The 13194-nt window shown below is 47.5% G+C and overlaps 1 long non-coding RNA gene across 1 annotated transcript in view; it reads left to right on the forward strand.

The window, feature by feature from the left end:
- Positions 1-5510: 5510 nt before the first annotated feature.
- LOC147014322 (uncharacterized) overlaps positions 5511-13194 on the forward strand; it is a 32305-nt gene continuing 24621 nt past the window's right edge. The window contains exon 1 of the long non-coding RNA XR_015050732.1: positions 5511-5953. This is a non-coding gene — a long non-coding RNA (uncharacterized LOC147014322). The remainder of the gene's footprint in view (positions 5954-13194) is intronic.

Here is a 13194-nt window from a genome sequence, read left to right on the forward strand (position 1 = left end):
AATAATTCCTGGCGAGGGTCGACAATCTCTGATTGCTCATTTTCTTTTTTTATTATTATTATTTTTCCGCCAGACATTTTCACTGTTTATTCACTTTTAATTTGTTTTCTCCGTAACTGCTCAAGTGATTGACATGAAATTTTCAACATAGGAGCACGCCTACCTTTGGAATATTTTTTAATCACAACTATGAAATGTGATATGGCAGCCATGTGGGAAAAAAGAAAAAACTTTGGAAGTCTTCTCTGGAATTGCTCAAAGGAAAAAAATTGAAACTTGGCAGATCAGGAGCTCCACATCAGTGAGGTTTTCCTTCAATACAATATGGCTGCCAAACCACGTGACCTATGACATCATTGTTTTGAAACCTTTTTTCCCCATGGCTAGTGGATGATATTGTTACAGATTCACTGATCCAAGTCCCAAGGGGCTTCGCAGACTCACTCCCTGACCTTTGACCCTGAAGCCGACGAACCGCAGATAACTTGTGTCACAACGGGTTGCGAAGCAACCAGGGACACTGTCAGACGATTAATTTCGTCCAATTCCTGCGTTACCTTGCCAGCAAATCAATAACTCCAGATGGGGAACTGTGCTCTCAACACCCCACCACTGTCAATCAAGAACGCCCGAGTGATAACAGAAGTGGGACGTTGGCTAGTGATTAACTTCAGCAAAACACAGGGCAGACCTCCCATCTATGATTCACACACTAGTGTCTAACCAATGGAGAAAAGATGATCGGGCAGTTTAGAAAGTTTATAACACCCAAAAGGACACGTATTTACAGGCAAAATGGTTACTTGCATCGCAAAAAGTGTCACAAAGAAAGATCTTACCCCAAAGCACACAAGCCCCGTTGGGTGTTTGGATATGGACACCCAGCAGGATTAAAAATAAAACCTGACAAAGGGCAGAGGAGCTCCTTGTGAGCCAATGGCCACCCATATCTAGTGCCCAACTGTGTCTGCGGATGTCCTCCTGCAGTTGGGTAACTTTTTTTGAGCAGGTTGGTGGCAGGATTTGCACTCCAGCCACCGGAAAACACTTCATTCCGCAAAACGCAAAGAAAACTGAAAAGCACTCCATGGGAGTAAGGTCCTGTTATGCTGTCCTTCGTAGGGCAGCGAACCGGATGATGGGATTTGGCAAAGCCTTCGGGACTCCCATTCTTTGATAGGAGGAAAAGCATGGGGTTAACTTCTTGGGTCAGATTGCGGTGGTATGTGGGGGAGTGGTGCTGAGGTATTGTCCCCCCAGATGGCAGTCTCCTTGGATTAACCTGAGGCAGTCCCTTCGGGTGGGTGCCTGGAATGTCCTATCCATAAGAGAAGATGATCACCTGTCTCTGTTATCATCTGAGCTCCAGCGTTTGAACAGCGGTATTGGAGGTTCGGAGAACGGATCGTGGCGAGATAACGGCAGGTGGTTGCATTGACTATTATTCTGGCAATGTGATGGTTACCATGCCCAAGGAGTTGCTGCAGCTGTGTCCAATAAGCTAACTCCCGTGATAATTGAGGTAACACTGGTCAACGAGTGTATTATGAGAGGAATCATTCGTCACTCCTTGGGTGTCGCTTCCCCAGTCTCTGAATGTGCTTCGACTGAGGCGAGTGATCTCACCGTGAAGGACGCATTCTATGCCCCATTCTTCAGTCTGTGGTTGATCAGTGCCCCAGGGGAGATACTCTTCTGGTCTTGGGGGATTTCAATGCATCGACTCGCACTGATAGGGATGGTGATGAGACATGTGTCAATCCCTATGGATCTGGAACTGTAAAACAGAATAGCACTAGATATGTTGACTTTGGAAGAAGTCGTGGACTTTGGGTGGCTGGTTCGTGGTTTCAGCACCAACAGACTCATCGCTGGACTTGGTATTCCAACGATGGTCATGTGGCAAAGGAGATTGACCATGTGCTCATTGATGGTTACTGGAGGATGATCCAGAACTGTCGGGTCTACCGGAGTGCTCAGTTCCTCAATAACGACCACAGGCTTGTTGTAGCAACTCTGGGAGAATGGTACCATCCCAGCCTTGGCTTGATGTTGGCAAGCTCAAGGATGAGAGGGCGGTTGCATAGTTTGCGAACGGGCTGAGTGGGGATTTTGGCGGTCTGGGTGCTTTCGCGAATCCTGAAGAGTTGTGGATGCCTTCAAGACTACCATCCTTTATGTTGCCGGTGGATGCCCTGAAACGCACCTGAGGGTGAAGAAGAATTTTGTCTCAAGGGAAACTGGATACCATTGACCAGAGTCACAGGGCCAGGCTTAATGGAAAAGCTGAGCTGTTCAGGGAGTTGCGGTGTGAAACTGTACATGTGCTGAGGGTGGCGAAGGAGGCCTATGTGTGAGGGATCTGTGAGGGGAAAGAGCATCACCTGTGGTCAAGTGATTCTCATCCTGCGTACAGGGAAATTTGGGAATTGCGTTCCTCCAAGCCCATCCCTTGGTGGACTGCAGTTAAAGTGGAGGGTTGTGGGCTCTTGACGGAGGAGTCCGAAGTGAAGGGCGCTGGGACGGTTGCTTTGAGCGTCTGTACCAGGAACGTGACTGGGACTGAGGATCTCGCTTTGCTGTCCTCTCAGCATGATGAAATGGCTTTCCTTTGACGCATGAAGATGACGGCGCAATTCTCGTGTTGGTGCTGAGGCAAATTAGCTCACGTGGTGGAGCAACACGCTGGCCATTGGCTCTCGGTTGTGTCGTGAGAGACTGACCTCGAAGCCTCATGTATATCACTGAAGAGACGGGCCATTCTGCAGAGTTCCGCGGATCAGCAAGCGCGATCGACAAAGGAGCTGCACGGTGGTCTCTGAGCCCTGGTGTTGAATACCGCTCACGAATTACCTCACATACGATTCCCGCTGTGAGAGAGCGGCTCGGCGCCATTTTTGGGTGTGACTACCGGTGCAGGATGAAATACTTCGATTCCAAACTTCCACAGAGACCGTCTCTGGACAAGCTAAGTGCCAGAATAAAGGGAGGATTTTCTTTTATTTTGTTTCCCTCTTGTCTGTGTGTGGAGGCGCCTCAACTTTAGACCTTAATTACCTCACATTATTATTACATTTTAAATTACCTTTGGAAATATTTATATTGTCATTAAATTCCCACGTTTATTTTAAGTTGCTCTGTCCATGTATTTGTCGTGGGTTCGAGTGTGAATCCCTTGTGCTGTGCTATCCATCTGTGCTTCCATCTGTTCCATCGCTCCGCCAGTGCCGATTGTTCCTCCCACACACATTATAACCTCTGTGGATCAACGTGTCTGCCTCCTACGGAAAATCGCTCGGCTATCCGGGCTAGCTGGTGTTAACCACCCGTCCACCACAATTGGTTTGGGGGGATTAACTTATCTGCCAGACCCGCGACAATATTGTTACGGCCCAGGGTTCGGGGCTCGCCACGAGGGGAAGCACTTCAGTGTCTCCCGAACACCTGGTCCTGAGTCCACGGACTGCAGATATCTCAATGGTCCAACGGGCTGTAGTTCTTACACAGCCATAGCTGCTTGACTTAGATGACCGGCTGAGCAGGGTTACGCTTCGATGTTTCCGCGATACCTTTCTCTTGGCGCGGCAACCTAACTAGAGGCCACGGCCTCGCTGCCGCACCTGATGATCTGCCAAGCAGAACAGAAAGTGCAGCACCAGCTGACAGAGCAAATCAGGTGGGGTACAACTTCCAGTCTAACTATACCAGTACACTGTGTCGTACCAATGAAGAAAAGGACAATCGAGACAGATTGGAAAAACAACGAACACTTATTTATTTACACACACAAGCAATCATTTAAAAACAAGTAATAATCGAGACAAGAAAGCAAAAGGCACAAAAGAACAGATTTATATATAACACTTATTCTTACACAATCTTATTTACACAGAACACATGGCCATTATTTATTTGGGGAGAAGAAGACAAGAAGATGAACTTGAGAAGAAAAAAGTATGGAGTGTGGTGTTGACTCCTTCCCTAACCTCACACAGCACAACGGGGCTGTGCTAGTCCAAATATACTGTGTAATGGGGAAACGATGGGGAAGATGGGTGATGGTACGTGCAGCTGCGTTCCGGAGGCATCCAGACCAAGTAGGCAAGTCCTCGCCGGCATGCAAAATATGCAACGGGAAGCAGCTCACTCCGTTTCTGCTGGGCCCCCATGTCCAGCAGCTCCCCATGAACCAAACTGCGTTCTGGACTTTTTATATTTCCCTCCTCCACACCATGGGCTCCCTCCCTCCACACACTCAGCTCCTCACTGGACAAGCTTCTTGGCATCTGTCCATCCACTCTTCAGCTTCTTTTTCCCTCTCTCGATCTGACTTTCTCCCCACCACTCCCATATTCTTCCTCCTCATACAGCTTTCGCCGTCTCGGCTCTTGCAAGCCTCTTTCTTATCGGTGCGCATCCGATGTGGGTGGGTCCACGAAGCAGCTTGTAGGTAACGCCACTGTCTCTGAGGGAACTTTCAACGCAGACCCACCCCTCCCTTCACGCACCCAAGACCACGACGAGAGCCCCTGATCCCTCCCTCGCGCACAAACGTTCACTGTGCTGTTCTTCACTGTGTCCTGCCTGCGAGATGTGCCGCAGCCCACCATATACGAGAAAAGCGTTGCACATCGTGCCACAGACATGCAGGTGAGAATGGACACAGCCCCATGCGGCGAAGGTAATCAGATCGGTTCGACGGATTGATGACCACAGATGAACCGAATGTGTCCAATTAAACAATGCACAAAGGGGATGGCAATGGACACAGATGCAGACAGGCCGAAGGACGGCTGCGGGGTTGAAAGTAAGACCGATGGTGTGGAGGAGGGATTGTTGAAAGCAGGAGAGGGTGGGGAAATGGACCGATGGGGTAAGGCCAAAGTCACATTTGCCACGGTGGCTGTGGGGTCTCCAAAATCTACGGCCACTAGCAATTATACGGCGGCCGCAGTATTTCCACGGTCACACAATGTAGCAGTCACATATGTTTTTATTTTTGGAGAGCCGCACGGCGTATTTAGAAATTGTGGAGACTGAAAACGTGGGGGTGCTGTACGGTCTTTGATTTGATGTCGCACGGTGACCTTAGGGCGTCCCTGCGGCGGCCATAGAATTTTCAAGGCAGACACAAGGTAGCCTCAAGGTGCCCGCAAGGCGACCGCAGGGGGGCCCTAAGGCGAACGTGCGGCCAGACGGACGGTAACGAGTGGGTATATAAACCAGTTCTTTTTTTACTGAAATAAAAATATAACAGTTTGGAATATACCAGTACGTGGTGCCCGCAGAATCCGAATTGAATTCGTTCCAGGAGGCTGTTCGGATTGCTAAAAGTTCGATTCCCAAACTATTTTCCCAATAAGAAATAATGGAGTGAATTAATCTGTTCCTGGACCCCAAGAAAACCCACTTTCAAGACACTTTAAACTGAAATTCCCCATGTTTAAGGTAAAATAAGATGAGTAAATGACCTTCCGTGGCGGTGTATTGTATGTAAACTGGTACAAACACCAATCCAAAGGTTCACACAGGCTCGAGCTCCGGCCTGGGTTCCGATCGCTCGCGCACTCTGCGAGAGCGCTGCCCCCAGGGCAGTTCATCAAACATGATGCCCCCAGAACCACAATCACTTTCATCAAACGCATCGGGCTGAGGTAATCATGGATATTCCAAATTACAACCGGTTTTTCTGTGAAATTAAATCCTTGCCCGACAGTCCGTCACACCACGTGATCGGATTGCTTTTTTGTTATTAATTAAAATACAAGATGAGTAAAAAAAAAAAAAAATCACAAATCAAGGTGAAAACACGAGGTAAAGTATCGATCGACACACGAGAGATGCTTTCACGAGGACTTCCTTTCACGAGGACTTCCTTTCACGAGGACTTCCTTTCACGAGAACTTTCACCGACGAGCTGGATGAACAAAGCGCGAAGATGCGGCTCGAACAGGTGGGGGAGACACGTGAACAAACATGAACGCTACGTTGTGTTCGGTTTTAAAAAAAAAAATGTATTCGGTTTTTTTTTTTTAAATGTATTCGGTTTTTAAGGCAAAATTCATTTTCATTCATAAGAGCCTACGGTAGCCGCACGAATAACGCAAGTCCACCGTACGCCCAACGTACGGTCGACGTGGAACACAACTACGTCACAACTACGGCATGTCGAATTTCTACGGCGAACGTAGAAATGAAAAAAGTTATAACTCCGCGTTATAATTCCACGGCGACCCCTACGGCCTGTAAAAGATAGCCAAATGGCGTAGGGCCACCCTGAGGCCACCACAGAAACTCTGCGGCCGCCGCACGTTTCTGTCAATTCAGAGGGCGTACGGCCGCCGTATCCTCGCCGTAGAGGTGGGGTTTAATCCCTCTATTACCTTTAATCTTTCTTCTTTTACACCATCATTCTGTTCAATCCCTCTCCTACTTTCAATCATCCCTTCTTTACCCCATCGGCCCTTTTCAACGGTCCACCAATAATCTCCCCTCCATCAAACATCCTTCCAACGGTCCCTCCTTGACCCCATCCGTCTTGCCTTCGGCCCCGCGGCCGTTCAGTCATCTTTCGGTCAATGAAGATCCATTATCTGATACAATGGAGTTTGGAACACAATGTTGCACGAACATGGTACGTAAAGCTTCAATTGTTACAGCAGAGGATGAGGATGGCACCACGAGAGCTTCAATCCATTTGGAGTGGGCATCAACTACGATAAGGAAGAGCTTCCCTTGAAATGGACCAGCATGGTCGATGTGTAGTCTGGACCATAGCTTTGATGGCCACGACCACCACATGGCCAATGGAGGCAGTGGCAGTGTCTTGGCATGGGCTTGACAAGTGTAACAATGGTGTGCACTGGACTCGATGTCACTGTCCAGGCCACCAACCATAGGCTCAGGCAACAGTCTTCATGGTGACTATGCCTGGATGAGCATTCTGTAGTTCACTAATAATTTACCCGTGGGGTTTATGCACAATTACCACCCAGCTTCAGCCTGGTGTTGGCTTAGCAGTTAGGGTAGGGGCTTGGGATCCTTGGGTCCTGAGTTCGAGCCCCGTTGGCCACTGAATTAACACCAGGGGGTTGACTCAGTCTGTCATCATTCCGTGGTCAGCGAAATGAGCACCAGCATACTGGTCATAGGGGCACTGCATCAGCGGCATAGCTGCGCCCCTAACCAATGATGCAACCAGCTGCCAAAAAAGGCAGCACATGATAGGAACTACTCAGCCACCCCAAAGCAGGCAGTCTGCATCAATGGAGAGCCCGTCCTTCCGGATAAGGTACGGTTTCGCCCCTTCCGGTTATGATGCCCAATCACCTGATGTAACACAACATTTAATTTGTGACAAATATGGATTGCTATTGGAAGCACAAGCAATCTGCTTAGCGGTTACAGGCACCTCATCGTGAATGACGTTAGCCATGAGATGAATGATCTCACCAGATTGTGGAGGTTCTGGGATGGTTACGGGAAGTGGCAAGCGACTGAGTGCGTCAACATAGTCCATTTCCTTACATGGGCAGTAAACCAATGACTAGTCATAACCGGCAAAAGTCAACGCCCAACGTTGTACACGACCAGATGATGTGGGCAGAATGGCTCTGGTTTCTCCCAGGAGACTGAACAAGGGTTTGTGATCAGTCTCAATGGTAATACGTCTTCCAAAGACATATTGGTACATCTTCAGGGTGCCCCAGACACACACTAACGCCTCTCGTTCTACTTGAGTAGAGCGACGTTCAGTGTCAGATAGGGTTCGTAATGCATACACAACAGGCTGGAGATTACCAGTTCCATTTGTTTGCCACAACGCACACCCAATGCCATATGAAGAGCTATCACAACTGAGAATAAGAAAAAGAGCAATCGGGGATTGCAGGCCCTTGCCAGGACTTTTGTGTGGTGTATTTTGTACTGGTGTGTTACATAATTAATAATTGACATAATCATAATAATTGACAAAATACTTTATAACTGCTGTCAGTGATGACCAGGTACCAAGATGTCCCACTTTGATGGAACCCTGTTTTGATCGGACACCTGACCCTGATTATTATTCAATTGAATTCAGAATGGGAATAAAGTAAATTAAATTCAATTCAAATGGGAGACCAAATAGGTACAGTCGAGCATTGGAGTAATCAGAAGGAACCCAAACAAACAAAAAGCAAAAATGAAGTCATCAGGAGGAACCTGGATAGGATTTCCATTTCAGCTGCTACTCCTCTACCCTCAAACCCATCCAGGCACAGCCAAGTGAGCCTTATTCAAAAGATAAAATTTAATTAAAAAAGAACCCAGATCAAAAAAAAAGAAATAATTCTGGCTTCCACACCATACATCCGATCGGGTTGAAATTTAAAACATATATTCCCCATCAGGACGAGATCATAACTGTGAAGTTTCAAGTCGATTGATGAAGTGGTTCAAGAAAAATAATTCTTTTAAGATTTTCGATCAATCCAATATGGCTGCCAGACCATGTGATCCATGACATCATATGTGTGAAACATTTGTTCCTCTTTTGTTGTGGATCTGAGAAGCCGGCACTCACTCAAAGCAATGGCACCCAACATATAGCGGTCCTTAGACAGTTATTTTGTTAGTATTCGTTCAGTTAGTCCTTCCATTATGCCTAGTGGGTAAATGGGACAAGATGTGTTGCGTTGGGCATTGAGTTAGGTCTTCAATCCCCCTAATCTCTCACTTGTTTTATTTTATTCACTTTATTTTACACAACGGCAGACCCTGGAATATCCTCTTTATCTCTTTGAGTTCACACTCTGCTGTACCATCTTTCATTCCTCTGATCAGCAGGCAGCAGCCTCATCAATCTCTGCAGACCTGGATAAAATCACAAGCTGGTCAAACACTTGGAACATGTTTATCGATCCTGACAAATCTCACAAGGACCATCTGGAACCTCCCCCCCCCCCCAACCCCATCTACTTTCTCATCAATCCTCTTGAAGAAGTCCTTTCATTCAAGCTTCTGGGTCTCACTGTCTGCCATGATCTATCCTGGGAAAGCCACATCTCCAAGATGGCCTCCAAAGCCAGTCGCCGACTGGGTATCCTCCATTGTGCAAAGTCCTTTCTTGGCACACCTGAGCTTCTAACCACCCACAAAATTTTCATCCACAGCCTGATGGAGTACTGCTCCCCCCCCCCAACTCCCTCTGGGGTGGTGCTCCTGCCTCACACCAAGCTCAACTTCACACTGTGGAAACCATGGCTTTGAATATCATTGGTATCTCTCATGATGAAGCTGAGTCTTTGGGTCTCTCACCTCTCACCGGAAGCAGGTTGATGGTCTTTCTGTCTTCTACCGTCTCCTCTCAGGCCTTGCCCCCCCCCCACACCCCACTCTGTCTGTGATCTGTCCCCCATATATTTCAGCAGAACACTCAAGGTCTGCCAAAAAACCCTTCTGGTGAAACTGCCAAGATCAAGAATCACTACTCAACTTCACTCTTTCATTCGTCTTTTTTTCCCGCCTCTGGAACAAACTCCCACACTCTCTTCAATCCCACTCTTCCCTTCAGGTCTTCAAAACAGCTGTTCACCGCCATCTTATATCTTCCCCCATCCAAAACCATGATCTTTTCTACCCCTGTTAATCAACCCAAACCAACCTCCTTCAAATTCCCTGATTTCCTTCTTGAAAGTCCCTGAAGTACCATCTTGTTGTTTAGCCCATGTACCCTGCCCAATCCCCCTCCATTCCACAATCCCATTGTCTTTGTTCCCCACTATTTTGTGCTTCCCTCTCCCGCCCCTATTGTCTCCTGCCTTGTTATATGTTCGAGTGTCGTAGATAGTAGAAAAATCGTGCAAATTATGATACAAGCATCAAATTTGGTATTTCTGATCAAATCTGCCCGATTGGCCATTTGAAAATCCAAATTTTGAAAAATTTGAAAAAAAAAAAAAACTTCAAAAATTTTTAAAGTAAAGTCACAGCTGGCTGAAATTCTTGAAGCGCAAGTGAACATCCCAGACAGAGAACCAAGGAGAGATGCAGTCATCATTGATGGCTCAGCACTTATCAATGCCCTACCTCCACGCACTTCAAAGATATTTGATGACGATGCTGAAGAAGACATCATCCCAAAGGTGGAATCCTATGGTGCCAGTTACGAGAGGGTGGACGTCGTGTTTGATGTGTACAAGAAGTCAAGTCTGAAGTCCGAGGCAAGGTCGAAAAGGGGGCAAGGAATCAGAAGAAGAGTGACAGGAACCAGTAAGATCCCAAGTAACTGGAGAAGCTTTCTTCGAGATGACAGCAACAAGACTGAGCTGTTTCACTTTCTTGCGGAAAAGATGTGTGAAGCACAGACGACAAGCACAGTCATTGTCACAAAAGGAGAAGATGCCATGAGCAACACAAGGAAGTCACTGGATGCTGTGTCTCCATGTTGTCATGAAGAAGCTGAGACTCGAATATTTGTACATGCCAGGGATGCAACGAGGGATGGTAGCAAGTCCATTATCATTAAGGCTAATGACACGGACGTACTAGTCATAGCAATATCTGTACTGCCATCCTTACAGGAACTCGGTCTTGAGAACATGTGGATTGCCTTTGGCCAAGGAGCCAAGGCGCGATGGATTCCAGTCCATGAGGTAGTTTCTGTAATAGGGCCTGAGAAAGCTCGAGGGATCCCATACTTCCATGCGTTCACTGGATGTGACGTCGTGTCTGCCTTCGGCGGTAAAGGGAAGAAAACTGCATGGCAGACTTGGAACGTCTTTGATGATGTTTCTGAAACATTCACCAATCTCAGCCAGCATCCAACATTGATTCGTGACCTTGACTTTTTTGAATTTTTTTTTTTTTTCAAAATTTGGATTTTTAAATGGCCAATCAGGCAGATTTGATTTGAATCCCCTGGAGAACAAATGTGCCACATTTGATGCTTGTATCATCATTTTTTTATTTTTTTTTAATTTTTTTTTTGTATACCTTGGTCGAGGCTCGTATGAGAGCTAACACACAACTCACAGCAAGGAGGCATGAGACAAGAGGGGCGGGAGTGGAAGGGACAAAACAGTGGGGAACAGACACATTAGGTGAACTGTGGAAGGGAGAGGGATGGGGATGGGACGGGGAACATGGCGAAGAGAAGATGGACATTTCAGGGACTTTCAGGAAGGAAAGCAGGAGAAATGAAGGAAGTGGGCTTGGGTGGATTATCGGGGGTAGAAAAGATCGAGGATTTGGATGGGGGAAGATAAGAGGTGGTGGTGAACAGCTGTTTTGAAAGCCTGGAGGGAAGAATGGGAAAGAATAGAGTGAGGAAGTTTATTCCAAAGGCGGGAAAAAGAGGAAGGAAAGAGTGAAGATGAGCAGTGATTCGTGATTTTGGTAGTTTTACCAGAAGGGGGTTGTTGGCGGACCTTGAGCGCCCTGTGGAAATGTGGTGGGGACAAATCGCAGAGAGAGCAGGGGGCAAGGCTGGAGAGGAGTCGGTAGAAGACAGAAAGACCACCGACCAACCTGCGGTGATTGAGTGAGAGGCCCAAAGACTCAGCTTCATTGCGGGAGATGCCGATGATCTTAAATGCCCTGGTTTCGACAGCGTGAAGCCGAGAAAGGTGGGAGGCAGGAGCACCAGCCCAGAGGGGAGAGCAGTACTCCATCAGGCTACGGACAAAAGCTTTGTAAGTGGTCAGGAGCTCAAGAGGGCCGAGGAAGGACTTAGCACGACGGAGGATTCCCAGTCGGCGACTGGCTTTTGAGGCGAGGTTGGAAATGTGACTTTCCCAGGAAAGGTCATGGCAGATAGTGAGACCTAGAAGCTTGAAAGAAAAGATTTCTTCCAGAGCATTGTTGAGAAAGTGGATGGGGGGGTTTTGTAAACGGTCCTTTCGAAGAGACATAGTGAGAGTGTGAGATTTGTCTGGATTGAAAGACATGTTCCACGTGTTGGACCAGTTTGTGATTTTATCCAGATCTGCAGTGAGCGAAGAAGCTGCTGCTTGCCGGTCTGAGGGATGACAGATGGTACGGCAGAGGGTGGAGTCATCGGCAAAGAGAAATAGAGGATTTTCCAGAGAGTCCGAGAGATCATTGATGAAAACCAGAAAAAGAACAGGGCCCAGAACGCTACCTTGAGGAACTCCAGCCTGCACAGGAAGAGGGGATGAAAGAACTCCATTTAGGGCCACACGTTGACTGCGACAGGAGAGGAAGTCTGCGAGCCATGAGTGGAGATGGCCTTGAATACCATGGGAAGAGAGTTTGGTGAGTAGGGCAGGGTGCCAGACTGTGTCAAAAGCACGTGATATGTCCAGGGATACGGCTCGGATTTCCTGTCTGGCATTGAGGACCTCCATCCATTGATGGGAGAGCAGAAGCAGCATATCCAGGGTAGAGTGACCTGGTCTGAAACCAAATTGATGATTGGAAATCAAGCCATTGGAGAAGAGGAAGGATTTCATATCTGAGGCGATGATGGATTCCATCACCTTGCTGATGATTGGGAGAAGGCTGATTGGTCTGTAGTTACAGGGATCTGTTTTTGCACCTTTTTTATGCAGGGCAGTGATGTTAGCAGATTTCCAAGCAGATGGCAGATGACCTTGGGCAAATGAGAGGGTGAATAGAACAGAGAGAGTGTGAGCAAGAGCAGAGGAGCAGGCTTTGAGGACACGTGGGCTGATGCCGTCTGGACCGGTTGCAGAATCTGACTCGAGGTTTGAAAGCAAGCTCTCCACCTTGTCAGGAGAAAAGGATACAGAGTCCAGGGACAGTTGGGTGCGACTGGGTAAAGTGGGTAGAGATAGAGATGGGTTTAGGACACAAGATTTAGCTGCAAACACTGAGTTTAGACATTCAGCTTTATCACATGTGGAATCAGCAGTGCGGCCATTTGAGGTAAGGGAGGGGATGGAGGGGGAACATACACCAGAAACAGATTTGATTAAACGCCACCAGGATTTTGAGGAGGGAGAGAGGTTGGAGAGTTCAGACTTGAGATGAGAAAGATGTTGTTTTCTGGCTCTCCTAAGGGTAGATACACACTTGTTCCGAGCTTTGTGGAAAGAACTGAGATTGCCCTCAGTTTGGTTTGCTTTCCATGAGGCAAAGGCAAGTTGTTTCAGGACAACTGCCTCGCCACAAGCTTCAGTAAACCAAGGGCGGGAGGAAGGGTAAGACAACTGAACACGAGAGGGGATA

The sequence above is a fragment of the Eptatretus burgeri genome, chromosome 13 (assembly GCF_056783735.1).
Source record: "Eptatretus burgeri isolate ZD-2024b chromosome 13, Ebu_testis_v1, whole genome shotgun sequence".
NCBI classification, from domain to species: Eukaryota; Metazoa; Chordata; class Myxini; order Myxiniformes; family Myxinidae; genus Eptatretus; species Eptatretus burgeri.